Source organism: Gracilinanus agilis, chromosome 3 (assembly GCF_016433145.1).
Source record: "Gracilinanus agilis isolate LMUSP501 chromosome 3, AgileGrace, whole genome shotgun sequence".
NCBI classification, from domain to species: Eukaryota; Metazoa; Chordata; class Mammalia; order Didelphimorphia; family Didelphidae; genus Gracilinanus; species Gracilinanus agilis.
Window position 1 is genome coordinate 133,261,949 of NC_058132.1, and position 21,153 is coordinate 133,283,101.

The 21,153-nt window shown below is 38.0% G+C and overlaps 1 protein-coding gene across 1 annotated transcript in view; it reads left to right on the forward strand.

Moving 5' to 3' along the window:
• Positions 1-21,153, forward strand: part of STARD13 (StAR related lipid transfer domain containing 13) — a 603,909-nt gene that overhangs the window by 271,906 nt on the left and 310,850 nt on the right. The window lies entirely within an intron of this gene.

Sequence of the window (21,153 nt, forward strand, 5' to 3'; positions counted from 1 at the left end):
AATGGACTTTCCATAAGATCCTGATGGAGAAGGGGACTGATAACACTTCCTGGAGTAAGGTTGTATTTTCAGCATATTTGAGGTGCATAATAGTGATGAACAATGAGAATGGGGAAGATCTGCGACCCATTTTCAGGCTCCATTGTCTTATCCCACTCTGGAAAATTCCCCTGGCCTAAAAGCAGGCTTGGAGAAGGGGAAGAAAGAGAAAATACCAGCCACACCACAGCTTTCTGTCCCCATTGAGAGAAAATGGGAATTTCTGTATCTGTCTCCCAGAGTTCCATCACTCTCCATAACCATCACTATGGTATAACCACCCGGACCTTGCCAGTACCATACAGGGCCATGCTTCTTCCCCTTCCTCCCTGACTTCCTGGGCCCTGGCAATTGACTCTACCTCGTTGTTTATTGCCAAATCTCTAGTTTTCTTTTCCTCTCCCAAGATGTGGCCAGTCTGTCCACAGTGCCCCAAGGCAGGCTTCTTTCCCCTTAACTATACTTCAGGTAAGTCCAAAATTCCCCATGACCTTCCCCATCATTGCCACTTGCCTCAGGCACTAGTTACAGTTCTGTTAAAAGTTCTTTGATAGCATTTACATCTATGGTTACAGATATCACTTCCTAGTTTGTAAATCTTAGAAATAAATCAGTTGGATTCAGTTGGATAGATGGTCAAGTGAATGCTTCCTACATATCTAAAATGATGTAAGAGAAGCATGTGACAGAATCCTTGCCCTTTTAGAGGTTACCATTTAGCTGAGAGGAACAGAAAGGGAGAGAGGGAGAGAGATTATTCATGAGATTAATTAAAAACAATGAAAATCAAAATATAATTTAAGTTCCAAAATTGTGGTACAAGTAATATTTGTTATGCCAGGATTTAGACAAGAAGACACTAGCATGGCCTGGATTTTCAGGGGAAGGTTTTTTGAGCTGGACCTCAAACGCTGAATAGGGTGAGAGGGAGGGGTGGGGAAATACTTAGAAAAGTCATCTTTAATATTAAAATACAAAATTTTCAAATCTCTGCAAGGATTCGGTGCTTCACTCTCAGCTTCTTGTGCCTACAAGGCATTTAGTTGAAGTTTCTTGATTTTAATTGAATTAAATTAGGGAAAAGGCAGTTTTATTCTGGGAAAGTGAATAAAGTATAGAAAAAGGAATGAGGAACTTACTAATGTAATTTCTGACCCAAGTCCAAGTAACATTTAATGAATTTTACCTAGTCCCAAAATTTCAATGTATGCTTCTGAAAATGGTAAATGCATCATAAAAATTAGGACTATTATTATGACAATAAATTAATTGAATCACAGCAAAATGCTAGAACTCTTTTCAAAAGCAAACAGTAACTTATATGATCTCTGGTGTTTGGATTCAATATCTAAATGTGACAAAGTAAAAGAGGAAAAGAAAAAAGACAATACAGTATTGTGAATAATAAATGTTTATTGAATTGAATTATACCAAGAATGTTTGATATTTGGTGATAATTGTGCTATGTTCTAGAATTCACGAAACTTGTACTATGTTCTAGAATTCAAGAAGCAGTTAACAAACTGCTTTGTGCTGTCCTAAATGAAGACAGTTTTTTTCTAATTAAGGGGGTCACTTAAAATGATTTTCCAAGGATATTCCAATTCTGAGAAAAGAAAATGAAATTTTAATAAGCATTTACATAAGAAATCTCCTTTGTCAGCCTATATATTGATTTTTAAATTTGATTTAATCCCTTCAGATTCTCTACCTACACCTGACCTTCTCTGTATTTTTGACATAAGATACTCTATCTCCTGTCTTTGTGCCTTTTTGCTGGCCATCCCCTACCCCTAAAATGAAATACCTCTTTGCTTACACTTCATAGAAATTCCTTTCTTCCTCTAAGATGCAGCTCAGGCACCACCTAAATGAAACCTTTCCCTGATTCCTCCCAATTAGTAATGTTCTCCCTTACTAACCACCTGATATTTAACTATTTAACTACCTTGTATTTATTCTGGATACGTATATTCTTGGCAGCTGGGTGGTTCAGTGGATTGAGAACCAGGCCTAGAGACTGGAGGTCCTAGGTTCAAGTCCGGCCTCGGACACTTCCAGCTGTGTGACCTTGGGCAAGTCACTTGACCCCTATCGCCCACCCTTACCACTCCTGGGCCAAGGACGGTCCCTAGCCCGGATGAAAAAGGAGGAGGGTTGGGCGTGGGGCTAGCAACCCCACCCTGTAAAAATTACATCTGCTAAAGAAACTGCAACCTAAAGTAGGGGCAGCTGGGCTAGCTCAGTGGATTGAGAGCCAGGCCTAGAGACGAAAGGTCCTAGGTTCAAATCCGGGCTCAGACACTTCCCAGCTGGGTGACCCTGAGCGACCCATCACCTACTGGTTGTGGCCCTATGCTCCTAGAATGGAGTCCCAGGATAAAAAAAAAAATGTATATTCTACATGGACTTTCATATATGCAGATAGGACTTAATATATGTTCACTGATTGCTTAAAAATGATTTTAAAAATATAATCACTGAAACCTTATTCTTCCACATTTTATTCCATAAGCTAATAGTTCCAAGTGCAACAAAAGCATGATGAAAGCAGGGTGAGAAGAAGCAAACTCCCACTGGCAAATAGGCCTCAATCTGACATAGAAACATGACAATCCCAAGAACTCCACTAATATGAATGCTTAGATGTCTCACAAAGGTGAACTGTGTCAGAATGCAGGTTTTTAAGGAGAATATCAATGGAAATATAGACCTACTTCATGGGGATGGACAATGGACCAGTTGATGTTTGTAGAAACTTAGAAAATCAAAAAGCCACATAAATATGCATATGGTTATTTGGGTCCTGCAAAACTCATTTCTCTTGATAAAACTGAAAAGTAAAGTTGAATATGCCAACTGTGCTTTCCCTTTCAGTCAGTAAAAGAAATAAAGTTTTGTTAGAAAACTTTTAGAAGACAAAAATTCAATATAGCAACCATTTATTGATATCTAATGTCTACAAAAGAATGCTAGTTTCCAGGAATACAAAGATGAAAAATAATGTCCTTATCACAAAAATCTTACAATTTAATAGAGAGCAGATAGTCATATAGACACAAGAAACTACAAGAGAAATTAGGCAAATTGGCATAAAAGATTCAAAGATTAAAGGGAGCTCTTTCTGTTGGGAAGCAGAGATAAAGGCTAATTGAAGAGGTGGCAGCTAAGCTGGTCCCAGAAGGCAAAGAACAATTTCAACAGGCAGCTGTTGGTGGAGGAGGTGTTCTCTAGGCACAGGGGCTGATGTATGCAAATGTATAAATGGGGAAAGAGGCAGTAAAGAATGTGGAATCAATAAGTCATCTATTTTATCTTTTTTTTTAAGAGTGTGAAAAGGGAAATAATGGCAGATCAGTCAGAAAGGTAGCAAAGGACCAGAATATGGAGGACCTTAATGCTAAATTAAGAAAATGGAATTTTTTTCCTAAAGCATTAGGAAGGTGATTCAGAGATGTGATCTCAGACACTTACTAGCTGTGTGACTCTGGGCAAGTCACTTAATCTTGTTTGTCCCCATTTCTTCATCTGCAAAATGAGTTGGAGAAGGAAATGGCAAAGCATTCCTGTGTTTTTGCCAATAAAACCCCAAATGGGGTCAGGAAGAATTGGACATAACTGAAAACAACCGAATAACAATTCAGCTCTCTGTACAAGAGTAGATTTAAAAGGAGACTGGAGGGAGAGAGGCTAGTTAGAAGGTTTAAGGTCCTGAACAAATGTGCTGCCAGGGGAACTGGGAAAAAGAGGAGGAATATACAAGATACTGGAGATTTTGTGAAATGAGTGGATGTGGAGGGAAGGAGAAAGGGAAAGGTGAAAATCAGTGATGGCTTCAAATTATTAAGCTAGGGTAACTGGGAGGATATTGGTGCCATCATCAAGAATCATGAAATTAGGAGGATAAATTTTGGAAGAAAAATTATTCTATTCTATATGTTAAGTTTAAAATCTCATTATGCATGGAGATATGCAATAAACTATTAGAAATGGGAGGTCAAGATAAGGAGACAGCTCAAAACTAGAAATATAGATTTGTGAGTCATCTACATGGAAGTAATAATTGAAACTAGGAGAAAAGCTTAAATCCCTAATGCTAAAGAGTACAAGGAATAGAAGAGATGAACAAAAAATAGAGCCTTAGTATAATCATGCTTAGGAGGAAGGAAGAGGAAAAAGAATCCAGGAAGGAGATAGAAGAGGTCAAAGAACCAAGAGAAGAGAAAGGATAGTACAGTCAGAAAAGCCAAGGGCATAAGTATCAAGGAGGGTTAGATCAACAGGATGAAATGCTAGAGGAAAGTCAAGGATGATAAATATTGAGTAGTTTCTTGGATTTTGCAATTTGGTGGGAAATGGTGACCTTAGAAAAAAACATATTAAGTAGAGTAGTAACAATGAAAGCCAGATTGCAGGATTCCGAGGAATGAGTGCATGGTGAGCGAATGATGTCAGTATAGTAGGCTACTCTTTCTGGAAAGGGGTTCTTTGAAAGGGGTTCTTTACCTGGGGTTCATGAATTTAAATATAGATATGTATATAGAGATATATGCATATAGGTTGATAACTGCATTTCAATATATTGGTTTCCTTTGCAATCTCATATATCATATTTTATGCACAATGGCCCCAAATTAAGCTTATAAACCACACAACACCTCTAGAACTTTTTTCTTGAGAATTGTTGTCTATCCTGTTGTACTTGCTTTTTTGAACCCAATCTAGAATTTAAAATTTTTTCTTCTAGATTTCCTTTTAGGAAATTAGGCCCCTTTTTTTAAGGGGCCTTCCTAATTAACATTAACAATTAGGAAGGATCAGGAAAGGGTTCCTATAGGAGGTACCATATTACAATAGTAAAGATAGTCTAATTTCTCCTTTCCTTTCCACATGTCCTATTAGTCTCACAAACGTTAAAAAATTGTCACCTATAAATTTGGCATATATACTATCCATAACTTAGCCCAAAATTATTTGGATAGAATAATGTCAAAGAAAATTTCTGGGGCAGTCCATCTCCCTCTACTTCAATAGTGTTATATTAATCAGGGCTCTCATTTATCTCATTTGACAACCCTAGAAGGAGGTAGGTGCTATAACTATCCCCATTTTACATTTGAAGAAACTGAGGCATAGAGTGAAGTGACTTGCCCAGGATAACACAGTTAGTCAGTGTCTGAGGCTGGATTTGAACTTAGATCTTCCTGATTCCAAACCCAGTACTCTATCCACTATGCTACCTACCAGCAGTTTAATTAACAAATTGAAAGCTGATCAGAAAGTGATTGGAAATTTTCTTTTTTTCCTATTCAATATACATTTTGAAACAGGAAAATAGCTATAGCAATGCAAATAAAAAGAACAATAAAGGAAGAAGGGAGAAGAGAATAAAGCTTATTAAGCACCTACTACGTACCATGCACTTTTTATTAATATTATTTCATTTGATCCTCACAACAAGCATGTGAGTTGTGTTGTTATCATTCCCATTTTATATTTGAGGAAAGTGAGATAGATAGATGTTAAATGACTTGCCCAGGGTCAGACAGCTATTAAGTATCTGAGCCTGAATTTTATTTTTTTTCTTTTGCTAGTTCATAGTCTTTTTAAAAATTATTGATTTTTAAGTATTTTTGCAAGGTTACATGATTCAGGTTTCCTCCCTCCCCTCTTCCCTTCCCCCTCCCAGAGCTGACCATGAGCCTGAATTTTAACTCAGGTTAGGCTGACTCCAGATCCAGTATGATCTCCAGTGAGTTACCTGATTTCCTCCAAATACCCCCCAAAATTCCCCCAAGCCCTGAATGCTTAGTAATTCTAATGACCAAGATTCTGAAAGAGAGACAAAAAAAAATCAACCTCCCTTACATCACTAGAGAGGAGGAGGATTATTGGTATTAAATATTACAGATTCTATCAGATGCAGTTGATATATGAATTAGTTAGCAGAATTGCTTTTCTTTCTTTTTTTCTATAAGAGAAGGTTAGCTGGTTAGATTAAGGGAAATATATTCAAAAATAAATGTGATCATTAATACAATTTTTAATAGAAGAAAATTGCTCAAAACGATATTATTTGGCACTGATAATGCTTGTCTATTGGCTTGAGGAAAATTATATTATTGCCTTCTTGACATGTGATCTACCTGGGGGCAGAATAAGTGTTTATGATGGTCATGGTGTCATTACACCTGGGGGTGCATTTATTTTAATGTCTTTCTAAAAGAGACTGGAACCAGCAGACATGCAAGCTACATCCTTTTACAAGATGTGAATGACCTCATGTCATAACCTTTCAAATCCTTCCTAGGAAACAAGGTTGTAAGTAGGTCCAGAAGTTCGGCTTTCATAACCGTTCATCTCTGAACCCCCATCAATAAGCTCCCTTCACGAACAGTGGATATGAGATCCCTCCTATCAAGTGAGATCAGTGTCCAATGCTTATGAAAGAGACGGAACTGCCTAAATGGGTTGTTTTATAAGGCATTAATCCAGGGAGTCAATAATACGCTAATGAAGTTTATCTTGAAGGCTAAATCAGATCTCGGCTAAGTAAAACAGCTAGACAATGGCGTCCTTGTTGGGAGGCTGCTGCAGGTGCTTCGAGAGGAGAAGGATCTTGGAGGAAAGCGTCCTCGCGCCACATGGTGAGAATGTGAGCAGAAGGAAACAGGGTTCACGTAGCTGGGAAGCCAGATGCTTGGTAAATTTCAAGAAAAAAAAAGCATGGAAATTGGAAATCAAAAGCAGGTGCCTGGTTAGGGTTTTTGTTTGGTTTTGTTTTTTAATGGCTTCATTGGAAATAACGAGGGACCTGAGAGTAAGGAGCACAAGGAATAAATGAATTCTTTCTAAAGAGTTCCATTTTGGACTTGAGAGCCAAAAAATTGGGGAGATCGAACTGCTCCAGGAAGATATTGGGTCCACATGAACCACAGAGAAATCTAATTGGCTGAGAATAGGCAAACCTAGCATTATCATCAAAAATTTATTAAGCTCATGCCCATACATGCAGTTGTGTTCTTTTTTGGCTGTTTTTGGCTAGCCAGAATGGACTAGTTATAGTTTATTTTCAGGAAGTGACATCTGCAAGCATTTTAAAGGTTCCATGCTCCCCATCCCCCACTGGAGCCATTTGGGACTGTTTGGGGAAACTGTGTGTTTTTTTTTAAGTCATATGACCGGATTCAGAAACCTAATAAAATTAGCAACTTTAATAAAACACCCTCTTGAAATAAAATTGTAGCAAAGAAGTTAAGAGAAAGAAAACGAAGAGTTTGTGTGGAATCACTTGGGGTCCTAGCAAAAATAAACAAATAAACAGATGGATAGATAAATAAATAAATGAATATATGTATATATACATACAGCATTATTTTTTAAGTGACCTGCCCAAAAGGTATTATTCTGATGACTTTTGGTACTGTGTAAGTGACCCTCTTATATACTAGATGAGAAGAGATAAAGCCCTGATACATCCTACTAAGCTTCACATGTTCTGGTAATAGACTGTATATCTGCAGAATGATCACTAGCACTTTGGGCACATGGGGCAAGCACTCTAAACAATATGAAAGTGCTCTCTGGTGTGTGTGTGTGTGTGTGTGTGTGTGTGTGTGTGTGTGTGTGTGTGTGTTGGTGGAGAGGTGGACATGGGAGTCACATACCATCCCAGTGAAAGACAGCACAATGTAGTAGACAGGGCACTGAAGTTAGTCCTAAAGATCTGGATTCAAATCCAGATTCAGGTACCAGCCATATGATCCTAAACTTTTTGGACTTCAGTTTGCTCATCTGTAAAATGAGAATTTTGGACATCTTGAGATGCTGAAAAAGTAAGCAGTCATTCATGACTAAGCTTACTTCCTCTTAGAAAACCAAATTAAAAGAGATTAAGTTATACATGTGGAAAAATAGAAAATCTCATCTTAAGACATGTTTTTATAATAACTAATACAGAAGACAACTCAAAGGTAGTTCTTTTGAGATATGCTATCAAGTCTGCTCCCTTTCCCTTCTCCTTAATGCCAGCAGAGATCATTTTTTGTTCCAGGAATATCCTTTTATGAATCTTCTAAGTATTCTATATTGTATGTCCCCAGGAGATGACTGCACTTTTGTTGGCATCCATGTAAGAGAATCCCGGAATCTGACCAGTTTGTGTCCAAAAAGTCTACCTTCATTAGGTCTAGTCTTGTGCTTTCCTTCCTTTCAACTCGGTGGAAGACATGCTTCCAAACAAAAATCTTGTTTCCCTCTTTATCGCCCAGTATCAATTCAGCTGTACCCCACACTCAGCTCCCTAACTGCCATCCCATGTCTCCCATCCCACTTCCTTTGCCCCCCACTGACTTTAATCATTAAAGATTTTTAAACATTTCAAATGCTGACATTTCATTGCAGAACCTTTCATATTCATCACCCTTAAATTCAAAGCCAATTTAGAGGGAATACAATGCTTAGTATAGCTTCAGTCTTCTCAAACATAAAATATAAATAGTATAACAATGAAGACAGAAACAATTCCAATGATATCACCATTTTATAAATGACTCAGCGTGTTTTTCCATTTTCCTTAATTGATAGGAACTCAGAAATAATTTGTGTTCAATTACAATAAAAACTGAATCCAAAGTGCCTGATAACATTCATTTCCATGATCACTTTAACTGTTTTATAGTGTTTAAGTTTTACTTGTTTGTTTTTTTCCATTTTTCATTTTGATGATCTCAAGTCCTTTTGGAAGTATAGTATAAATTATAAATACATGAATTTCCTCACATGGCATGTGTGTCCTTGCATTTATGGGCATATATGTATGCCTACACATACCTATCTGAATTCTCTGTGTTGTTTCTATACATGCATGTAGATGTACACATGTATATGTGTCTGCATATATAGAAGACTGGCCTTGGGGTCAAGAAAATTTGGATTTCTGTCCTGCCTCTGACATATACTGGCTGGGTGAGCATGCACAGATCCCTTAACTTCTCTGTGACCCCAGCCATCTCTCCGAGACTATAATTCATAGAGAAGTTTCTTATATGTACAATAAGCTTCCATGGAAGGAGTTTCCTCAATCAGGAATTCTCTACGTTGATGAAATTAGAGACCTAAACCAAAAGAGTGTTTCTTTTAAGTCATAGATTAAATTTGTAATGAAAGTACAAAAGTATTCCTAATCACACCCATACAGCATTTCTTGACTACTCTGAAATCCAGTGCCCGCTAAATTTAATTAGTCAATGACAAACTTTATTTTTTTTAAACCCTTACCTTCTGACAGTATCAGTTCTAAGACAAAAGAGCAGAAGGGCCTAGGCAATTGGACTTAAGTGACTTGCTCAGGTCACGCAGCTAGGAAGTGTCTGAGGCCCAACTTAAACCCAGGTCCTCCCAACTCCAGATCTGGTGCTCTTCCCATTGTGCCATCTAACTTCCCCCAGTGACTAACTTTAAAACAAGGCTCTGTATGTGTTTGTTCCTTTGTTTTTTGCACAGAACCTGTCTGTATGAAGGCAGAGCCAGCCTCAGAGCTAGGAAAACCTGGGTTCCAGGTCCCCTCTAGGACATATATCAGCTTTAAGGTCCCAAAGCAAGTTACTTGGTATTCTAGGCATACCTCTAAGGCTACAAGTTGCAGAGAAGATACAGACATGCATCTATAAAGGGAGTTTCCCAACCTGGGAATTTCCTATACTAATGAAATCCTATGTCTAGTCTCTAACCCCCAAATATAATTTGTATTTGAGCGTCCTTTCCCATCACTATGGTCACCATTTTTTCTTTTTTGATGCTTAATGCTGAATACTATTGGCTCAGAAGGAGGGAAGGAGGACCTTTTCATCTTGTGCCTAACATGCACCAGTGGAGCCAGCTGTCCTAGTTTGTCAAGCAACTCTAATTCTCTGTCCCCTAAAGTCAAAGAAAAATGACCAGTATGGGGTCAGAGATAGCATTCAGAGAATTCTAGAATACTAGAGTGAGAAAGAGACCTTAGAAGTGATTTATTATAACCCTCTCATTTGTCAGAGAATAAGAATCTGAGACCAAAAGAATAAGAACCCAAGATCACCTAGCTAGTCAACAGCATAGAGAATCAGCAGAGAGGAGCTCTTTATCACATCTTCCATTCTGTGTCCTTTAGAGTCCCTAGGATGTCATGCTATATCAATCAGTATTAGCTGAGTAAATGAACTAGCATCTAAATGATAATTGTCTACTGGCCCAAGTGTAGGGAAAAAAAAAAAGGAAGATGCAAGCAAAATTTAGAATGTAATGAAAAGAGCACTGAATTTGAAGTCAAAGGATTTGGAGCAAATCCTGTCTCTATGTGATCTTAGGCTAGTTGCTTTTACTTCCTGGGGCCTCAGTTTCTTCATCTGTAAAATTCTAGGTCTAGACTAGATGATTTTAGACTAGAGGATTTTACCCCTGCTATCCTATAATCCTAATGGCAACAAATTCAGTTACTTCATTCCTGTATTTAAATAAGGTATTTTAGGAGACCACCGATGATCTTATTTAAAAGAAACAGGGCAGGCAAGAAGTGGGGAATGGTGGAATCATATGGTAGATTCCTGTAAGGAAATACTGGAAGTGGGAGAGGTAGGGAGAGGAGCCTGGTGGCCAGTGTTTGAACAAAGAAAACCTGAGGTAGTATAGAGGCAATATTGTCATCAGAATATATACTATAGGCTAGCTGGACATAAAGAGAAAACAGATGAATTCAGAAGACCTATCACAAACCTGGCACAGAGACATGATAGTCGTAGTGATGGAGGAATTTCAATTAATTAGAATCTGCTGCGGTTCTTTCTGCCAAATGCATACCAGCTTACAATTTCTTATCTTGCTGTAATGACCATTTCATCTTTCAAAGGAGAAAGAATTCAAATTCAAAGGGAAAATTCTATTTTGGATCTGATCCTCACTGCCAAGGACAAATTTGGGGGGCTGTTTTGGACACGACAAAAGACCTTGAGGAGAAGTGACCACTCCACCCTAGAATTTGTGGCAGAAGAGACCAAAGTAAATATGATGTGATATGAACTCTGATTTTTGAGAAACAGATTTCAAAGGGTTTAAACAAAGAAAAGATAAGTAGGATCCAATGGCCTAAAATTCTATAGAAGCAGCTTTCTAGAAAGGATGGTAAACTTTCAAGCATGAAATTTCAAAGATACAAAGATAAACAATTCTGATAATGGAGAAAAAGTGAGTGCTGTCTCATGAAGCTAGTCATGGGGAACTCAATAAACACTTTAGATTTTAAAGGACAGAACCAAGAGCAAGAAATGTGAAGCAGAGTGGTATAGTTCTGCAAGAATAGAGTCAGAAGCACCAAAGTTCAGAAGAAAAGGCTAGAGTTAGCAAAGAAAATTAAGGACTTTTTTTTATAGAAAAAGTGACTTTAAAATTTGACTCTACCAGAAAAAGACTGAGTTAACAAAACTATTTCTTGCCCGGATGGGACAATGATAGTGAAATATAGAGAAAAAGAACTACTCTAATTTTGCTTGAGTTTTTGTTTTTGTTTTCTGCCAAGGAGAATATTTTCTAGACTAGGAAGGAGAGAATAAAAAATAACTAAGAGATTGCTTACATCCAAATAGACAGATAGAGTAATAAAACATCCAGTTTGCCCTTGTTGAATTCAAGTTGCCAAGGTCAAAGGAACTCCATCCTATATACTGAATGGAATGGCAGGTGTGATGGCTAAATTAGGGATTAGACTGGTTCCCTGCTTGGTTCTGGAAAACAGAACTGGGAGGAATTGGTGGAAGTTTCAAAGAAGTCAATTTAGTTGATGTCAAAAAAAGTCTTCTGACAATTTGTCCTGTTTTAAAGTGTAATTGACTGATTCAAGAGGCATTGCATTTCTTTCTTACTAAAGGTCTTCAAGTAAAGGCTAAATGGCCACTTCTTGGAGATTTGTTAAAGAGTATTCCTCTTCACGTGTGTGTGGGGGGCATTATATAGCCACTGAGGTGTCTACCAACCCCAAGATTTTGTGGCTTTGATTTCTATGCTGGCCACGCCACAGGTGAGTGTCGCCTCTTTTTTTTTTTTTAAATAGATTAAGAATTTTTAATTTTAAAAAAAAAGGAATATTGGCAATGAATGGAAAATGGTCACCACTGTGACATCTAAGAAATAAAATATTTTCTTATATAAAATTAACTCTAAAAAAGCTCATTGGAATAGAAATATAGAACAAGAAGAAACTAATAGTAGAACTAAAATATACAATTGATTTAAAATCATTTTAATTTATCTAACTAGTCTTTTAAAACAAACTCTACTCACTCAACTGATAATAAGATTACCAAATTTTTAAAAAAATCAAATTAATTAGACTTTTTTGGACTAATGTCAAATCAAGACTCATAAAATCTTTTTTGAGACATTTTAATTCCATTTGTTCTCCTTAGATTTTGTACTATTGGTAACAAGGAATAGAACTTACCCTCCATCTTTTTTCTCATAATTTTGGGATTAGTCTGCCAATAAAGTAGATCATAAGATTATAGAGTTTAGAACTCCAAGTCATCTTAGAAACCATCTAGTCTTGCTCCCCTCAGATGAGAATATAATGACCAGAGAAATGAAATGACTTGTCTGAAGGAATAAAACTGGTAAATATCTAAATGAGGATTTGAATCACCAATAAGGAAAGAATCATACAAAGATGGAAGCAGCTACTCTCAATTAGGAAGGAGGATGAAACAGGATGAAACAGCATGTGAACATGGTCTCTCCTTGAAACCTGTCTATAGCAATGACAGTGGCATTTTACAAGTCTTTATTACAATCATGATACCATCTATAGTTCTTATAGATTCATTACTTATGAAGATTATTTAGCATGCACTTGTAGAAAAATAAAATTGGTTTCAGTCACCTTATGGGACCATTTGTATGATTTTTTTTATTGCCCTTGGATTTCCTGCACCACATTAATAAGTTTATTCAACTGCTATCTCCTTCCTGGTCTTCCTCATCTCTCTCAGTTGGAAATGTCTTTCTTTACTCAGGCCTTGAACCCAACTCTGTATACCTATAAAGGGGAGGTCATTATACACACTGATCTGCACAGCTTTGAGAAGTTTACTGAGATTACTCCATGATGATACTGTCAGTCTCATGAGACTTTATATTCTCTTAGTGAGGTAACTAATTGGTACAGCAGATAGAGTACTGTGCCTGGAGTCAGGCAGACCTGAGTTCAAATCTAGCCCCAGATACTTACTAGTATCCCTGGGCAGGTCATTTACCCTCTTTTGCCTCAATGTCCTCAACTATAAAAATGGGGATAACAGTAGCACCTACCTTGTAGGATTACTATAGGGTCAGTCATGTTATTCTTTGGTCACAGAATATCCTTTGTTATCCTCTTCGAGTCATATGTACCTATTGGAATCATAACTATACTCCCATGAACTTTCCCCAGATTCCCACAATTGAAAATAAACTTGAATCCCCTGGGTCTACATACCATGTTTTTATCTTTCTTATCCTCTTATCACATTACTTTCTACGTTAAAGTCATTGAATAATTATTATATGAGTAAGCATGTCTCTTGAGTGCAGAGACCATGTCTGAATTGTCTCTTTCTTCTAGAGTCTAGCAAAATATTTTCTCCAATATAGGTACTGGTTGTTGAGAGAATGTTGATCCAAATAGAGTATACATGATTAAGAATAAAAATTGGGCAATGTTCAAGATGAAAAGGACCAAAGTCTAGTCTGACCCTCTTACTTTACAGATCAATAGAGCAAAGCCCAAACAGAAAAGATGAATAGCCCCAGATTCCATTAATAGCAAGCGATAATGATGAGACTGAAATTCATGTTTGCTGATTCTAAGCCCAGGGTCTTTCCCATTCCTCCAAGCTTCTTCCATGCAAAAGGGGGTCTGATGGTTGTTGTAGGATATTTCCATGTAGCCAGAAAGCTCTTGGACTAAACAGTCCATGAGTATTAGCAAAGACTTGGTATACATGTAAAGCTGCTATACCATGGCAGATGTTTTCAAGGTGTACACACAATAGAATCCCTATACACAGGCAAAGGTTTTCATTAGCAATAGAGTACCCAAGGAATCTAGACATCAAAAGACATTCTAGTTTACAAAGTAGGGGAAATGAAGTTAAAAAAAGGAATAAAAATTTATTTATCTCTGGGACCAATAGCAAACTGATTATGCTGACTGAAGATTTACAGATCTATTAATTCAATTTATTAAATATCCACCATATGCAAAGAGGATAGAGTGCTGGTCCTAGAGTCAGGAAGATATGAGTTCAAATGTGGCCTCAGACACTTATTAGCTCTACAACTCTGGGCAAGTCATTTAACCCTATTATCTCAGTTTCCTTATCTATAAAATGAGCTGGAAAAGGAATTGGAAAAACACTCCAGTATCTTTGCCAAGAAAATCCCAAATGGGCTCACAAAGAATTGGACAACTAAAACTACTAAACAACAAAAATACACAGAGTCCTGAGCTAGTTATCAGGGTGACACCAAATTTAGATAAGATATTATCTAGACTACATTATAGATTTTCTAAAAAAAGCCCCAAACATAGATATTTGAAGTATTCAATATTGTGTGATATATGCAATAGAAATATGTGCAACAAGGGCATCTAGGTGGCACAATGGAAAGAGGACTGGGACCGGAGTTGGGAGGATCTGGGTTCAAATATGGTTTCAGATGCTTCCTAGCTATGGGACCCGGGGAAAGTCACTTACCCTCCTTAGCCCTTGCTTACCCTTCTGTCTTAGAGTTGTTACTAAGACAGAAAAGTGATGTGTTTAAAAAAAAAAAAAAAAGAAATATGGATAAGTACTCAAGAAAGATAATATCAAGGTGGGGAGAGGAAGGAGGGTCAACAAAGGACTCACAGAAGAAATAGCATTTAAATGGAGTTTAAATTGGTGCAGATGGGTGAGAATTCAAAATGCAAAGAATAATAAGGAATAATTCAAGTATAAAGTAGGCAATGTCTATGAGTAGTGTGCAGGGGTGGGAAAGCATGCTAGAGATTAAGAGTCCAGTACAGAAAGGTCTTAGAGTTGTGTCTGTGGGTAGGGGAGAAATATAAGAGAGGGCTAGAGTGGAAGTATTTGAATGCCAGTTAAAATATTTGAATTTTACTTGGCATTGTAGGCATTGAGGAGGGCGCTGCTGATTTTTGAGTAGTGGAATGACGTTACTAGATTTAGACAGAAGGGGACTATCTGACAGTGGTAAGAAAGATGGATTAAAGAGGAGGAAGTGTGGAATTTAGGAAGGACTATTAAGAAGTAACTGCAGAATGGTTAACGAAATTGTGATCTATGAATGCTGTAAGAAAAAAAACCATAAGGAATTTAGAAAAGAATGCAAAGACTTACATGAATTGGTACAAACTGAAGTAGACAGAGCCAGGAATATAGTGACTTTGATAGTAAATGAAAACATTGAGCCTAAGGCCAGGAAGATCTGAGTTCAAATCTACTTACTAGCTATATGACTTTGGGTAAGCCACTTCATCTCTGTTTGTCTCAGTTTCTTCAATTGTTCAATAAGGAAAATAATAACACCTACCTTCCAGGAGCATTATAAAGATAAAATGATATTTGCAAAACATTTAGCACAGTGCCTGACACAAAAAAGAAAATGTAAGTACTAATTATTCTTTTTTTGTTGCTATAATGCAAATGGAAAGAACCACAATAAAACAGTGAAAAATGAATGTTGTATAATTATAAAGAACAAGATTGGCCCCTAAAACAAAGTATAAGAACATACTTCCCTTTTGTTGAGGACAGCAGGGTCCACTTGTATATATCACTGCAAAAAGTCAGATTTTTTTCAATTTGTTTATCAGTTTTGCTGATTTTTTTTTCTCTTTTTACTTTTTTCTCTTTTTTTTTTAAACCCTTGTACTTCGGTGTATTGTCTCATAGGTGGAAGATTGGTAAGGGTGGGCAATGGGGGTCAAGTGACTTGCCCAGGGTCACACAGCTGGGAAGTGGCTGAGGCCAGGTTTGAACCTAGGACCTCCCGTCTCCAGGCCTGACTCTCACTCCACTGAGCTACCCAGCTGCCCCTCTCTTTTTACTTCTTAAAAATACATTTTGTTATAACAGCCGGTTGTCCGGGAAGGAAGATAAGAAGGAAAATCTAGGGTATATATAAATGAAAGATATCAATAAAAATCTATTTTCAGAAAGAGATTACCACAGTAGTCCAGATGAGCAGTGATGAGGGAATGAGTGGGTACTAGAAGTATTGCAGAGGTGGAATCAATAAACAGCTATCACAGTTTGGGTCAGGGAGTGAGAAGAGTCAAAGATAACAAACATAAAGGTTTCTAATATGACAGTTTGGGTAAATGGTGGTGGCTGGCAGGAAAAAAAAAGAAATCATCTTCTTAATTAGTAAAAGGAATTACATTAGTTTAAGCTACACATAACCTAAAAAGACATCATGATGCCATAGAAAGCTGGCTTTGAAGTCGAGAAGACCGGGGTCCAAAGCTTGTCTTCCATGCGTATTAGCGGGGTGCCGATAGGCAAATCGCTTAACTTCTCAGCCACCCCGGCAACTCTGAGATGATCCATTATAGGTAAATTGATGATCTCCATTTATTTAGAGAGTTTCTACACTGGGAATTCTCCATATCGATGAAAGCACGACTTTCACTAAAAGCAAAGCGAAGCAAAACATAAATAATGTTTAAAAAAAATGCAAGTTGCCGGCAATCGAGTCTTGAAATGTAGCCAAAAGAAAACATGGTTTCGTGTGATTCATCGTGGCTGGAGGATGCCCACTCTGAGTATGGCTGCGGATTTCATGGAACGCTACCCAAGCGGCTCCCCTGGAAGGCTCCAAAGTAAGATCGCTGTAGGCAGGACAGTGAGAAGAACGGCTGGCTTCGAAAAACACCGAGGCTGAACTTGAAACGGGGGAGCACAGCCATGGAGTACGCAGGAACAGCTGCTTCCTGGCACGGCGCCAGCGGGGGTGGGCTGCCGGACTCTGCTTGAGCCAAGACTTCAGACCCTGCTGATAGTTAGCAACGGCTTCATCGCCTTCTCGGTGACATGTAACACCTGACACCATGAATGAGCAGGAAGAAGGGAGGCGGGCATAAATAATGTTTGGTATAGCACCAACCCAGGCATTCGCGGTTGGGGGAAGGGGGTGGAAGAAGACTGGGAGCATTCACGGAGGCACCACAGAGTGGTGGAAAGTATACTGGGCCTTGATTCAAGGACAGGCCCAGGCTCCTCAGCTGAAAAATGGAAATAAGAATGTCTCTAGTATATCTTTCCGGGTTGTTGCAAAGATTAAATAAGATAGGAGAGAATAAGGACTGGATTTATAAATTCATTGGTGGGGAAAAGTCCCTTTAACAATGCCTCTAATAGCCTTAGAGAGTTACCTAGACCAATGATGGGCAAACTTTTTAAAGAGGGGGCCAAAGGAAAGGAAATGCTCATTGGTCCGTCTGTTTCTGAAGCAACTCTTTGGAAGTTTCATTGTATTCATTCCTACTCATTGTATTTGTCAGATTAGGAATAATGTATCACTGACCTAGAGGACTGAGAGGTTTTGACTTGTCCAGGATCATAGAGACAAACTACATCAGAGAGAGGACTTGAACCCAGGCCATCTTGACTGAAAGGAAAGCTTTCTGTAAATTACATGGCAAAAAAAAAAAATCAATTAATCTATAATCAATAAGCCTTCAAACTGACAAATATTATCCACTTACTATGTATAAGGCATCATATTAGAAAAAGAAGTACCAGCATATGCGACCCCCCCCAAAAAAAAAAACAAAACAAACAAACAAAAAAAAAAACACCTTGCCTTCAAGGAGCTTGGAAGAAAGCATCCTATGAAGTGTCTGCTGTTAGTATAAGGAGAGAAAAGGGCTCAGGAGTCAATTTGGAAATGGAGATGGAGGTGCTAAAGACATGCAGATGGGTAGATTTCTGCAAGACTGCTTAACTGTGTTGCCTTTGGCTGTGTTTGTGGTATGTCTTAATTACCTAGGCTGGGAGATTGAAGAAAGGAAGGACTGGGAAACGCTGCATGTTTTGCTACCAGCCATTATGTTTTTATTTGTTTCACTTTCATACAGCAACAGATGTTTTAAATTGTGAGAAGTAGGACTGACCAGTTAAGAAAATTGTCTCTTCAAGTTGAGGAGAAAGTCCATTAGCCACTAATGGGTAAAACTCATTTGTCTGGTGCCTTCTGCATATAGAACCCTGATCTATCAGAACTTGACTACTTATGAGACCCTCAAATAGCTAGTCTACTTCAATTTCGCACCTTTTGGTCAGTCCTAAACTCATTCCCCTTTCAAAAACTGAAGCCACACAAATTGGCGAAAGTATAATTCATCTCTGGGTTACTCATTTATGTAAACTTCATTTTCTTTGAGACAACACTACTCAGTGGCTTCTGGGGGGAAAATATCAGATTAGGAAACAGTAGGGGGACTGAAATCCTTGGAGCTAAATGAGCAGTGAAATGACTTGCCTGCTCCCATGCTTTCTTGCCCCACTTGTGTGGATAATGTTACAGCTTCTGACTTTGTTTAATCCAAATAGGGATATCTTTTAAAGTTAAATACAACACAGCTTCTCCCTGGGAATGTAATTGTTAAACATTTTGTTGTTATACTGTATAGCAGTCACTTTAGATAACAGAAATCCCATGCCTTGCAGAGCATTTATGTTACCGGCTACATGCATACAAAGCAGAGGATGTAATCAAAAGGGTATTTGGCATAAGTTCAGAAGGCAATCTGGGTTGGACTGTAGCTATGCATACTTCCATGTTTTCATGTCCATTTCTGATCTGTGATTTATTGCCTTCCAATGAACAATTTTAAAACTTTAAAATACTAGCATAGGTCAAAACTTTTTTGAAAAAAATCTCAAACCCAGCTCAGAAGTCTGTGCACAGCTATGGATAGTAATAAAACTACAAGAATGTACTTGGATTTTTTTTTTAGTAATAGAGGCTGTTCTTACTGACTTTTCTTCCAGTTTCCACTAAAAATATGAACTAATGTTTTCAGTAGAAGGCAGCTCTGCAGATAGTTATTGGCTTCCTCACCCCAGGTCAGAAGCAATTTGTAGCATATGTGCAGTGAAATACTTTTCCTTAATTGTCAATGCATATGGAAAATGATCTAGAAGAAAATGTCAGCTAATTTTTTAACGTCTAATAGGACATGTGGAAAGGAAAGGAGAAATTAGAATATCTTTACTATTGTAATATGCCACCTCCTACAGGAAACCTTTCCTGATCCTTCCTAATTGTTAATGCCTGTTCCCTTTTCAAATTATCCTGAACATTTGTACATATTTACATGTTTTTTCTCCCAGGAAAATAGAAGCTCCTTGAGGCCAGGGACTGGTTTTGCCTTTTTGTCTTTGAATTCCAGAGTCTAACATGACACTTTGCCCATAGTAGATGCTTATTAAGTACATTCCAGAGGTATTTGAAGCATCCCAGCCGCCTCTCCCAAACCTAAGGTTTACACCAAATATATCATTTGATACCGCTAACAGTGAAATAATGACTTTCTCTTAAGAATCTTAATGCACTTTATAACCATGATCTTGGGAATCTTCACAGCATTGCCTCCCCTCCCCCATTCTGAAGGTGCTATTTCCTTTCTATATACAAATACGACATATCTATATGTCATGTGCAAAGTGTAGTTAAATAATTTTGGTCAGTATCCTATTATATATTTCTTGAAAAGCCTAGTCAAATTGAGATTTTGGTATATTCCTTTTCCAGTATTCTAACTAGGAGAAACTATTTCCTCCTCATTCCCACTCCCAGTGCATATTAAAGGAAAATGATTATATTCCTACAACTTAACTGTGTGGTTTACCCCTTATATTGGCTATAATAACTTTAAACTTCTTCCAGTTTCATATATTGCTTTTCTTGAGCAGCTCATTTATTGTACAAAAACCTTGATCTTTTGAGATGGTGTAAAAAAACAAACAAACCCTTTAGTAAATAGATTACATACTCCATTTGACCTTTACATTTCAATCAGAGAAGATCTGTGGGGGACTGGGTGATTTAACCATGGACATACTAGATATGTCCTAGAGTTAGGCAAACTGTCTTGAGTCAAATGACTGACTAATAAGTGTTTGAGGAAGGACTTGAATACAGTTCTCTCTGCCTCTAGTGTCAGCACTTTATCCTTGTGCCATGTCCCAGCTACCTTTCTCTTGAAAATGCATTTTTTCTTCTCGTTTTTGAACTAGGCTACACTAATCTTATGGGTTAAGTAAGTCCCAATAAGGAATTTATCTTTCTTAATGCAGATCAGCACCATTTCTGGAAGTTATTGTCTAGGATAGTTGCCATTAAGAGGCTAAGTGACTTGTCCAGGGTCACACAGAGAGCATGGGCTAGAGGTGAGACTAGAACCCCCCAAATTCCTAACTTTGAGGTGGTTCCTCTCCACTATTCCATGTTCTTTCTTAATTTTTTCCATTCATTTTGTAGAGTCTTGCTAGTTTCCTCTCATGCAAATCTATTGAAAGCTTAAAAAAGATGAAAAAGTTAAGGGATGCATCATTATCCAAACACCATACCTGAAAAAACACCCTCCTCCCCAAATTATCATAAAGTCCCAAGAGAATTCAAGACAACAGGATAGCAGTTAAAATAATTGATACCACGTGGCACAAGCACAGGAAAACAGTGATAGTTAGAAATTTAGGGAGGCCAGCTAGGGCACATTGTTTAAACGTTTTAAAAGTCTCTGAGGCAGAAAAATACAGGAAATCAAGAAATAGGTAGAGGGAGGAGAAAGTAGCAGAGCCCCCTGTGCTCTGCAAGTGAAATTGAATAAGGGTGGTGGAAACTCTCTAAGTTGCTGCACATCTGGTCCAGAGTCTTAAGCTCCGGAGGGAGGGAGAGAGAGAGGGAGGGAGAAAAGGGAGAGGGAGAGAGGGAGGGGGGGAGGGAGAGACGGAGAGAGGGAGAGAGAGGGAGAGAGAGGGAGGGAGGAAGAGAGAGAGGGAGAGAGAGAGAGAGAGAGAGAGAGAGAGAGAGAGAGAG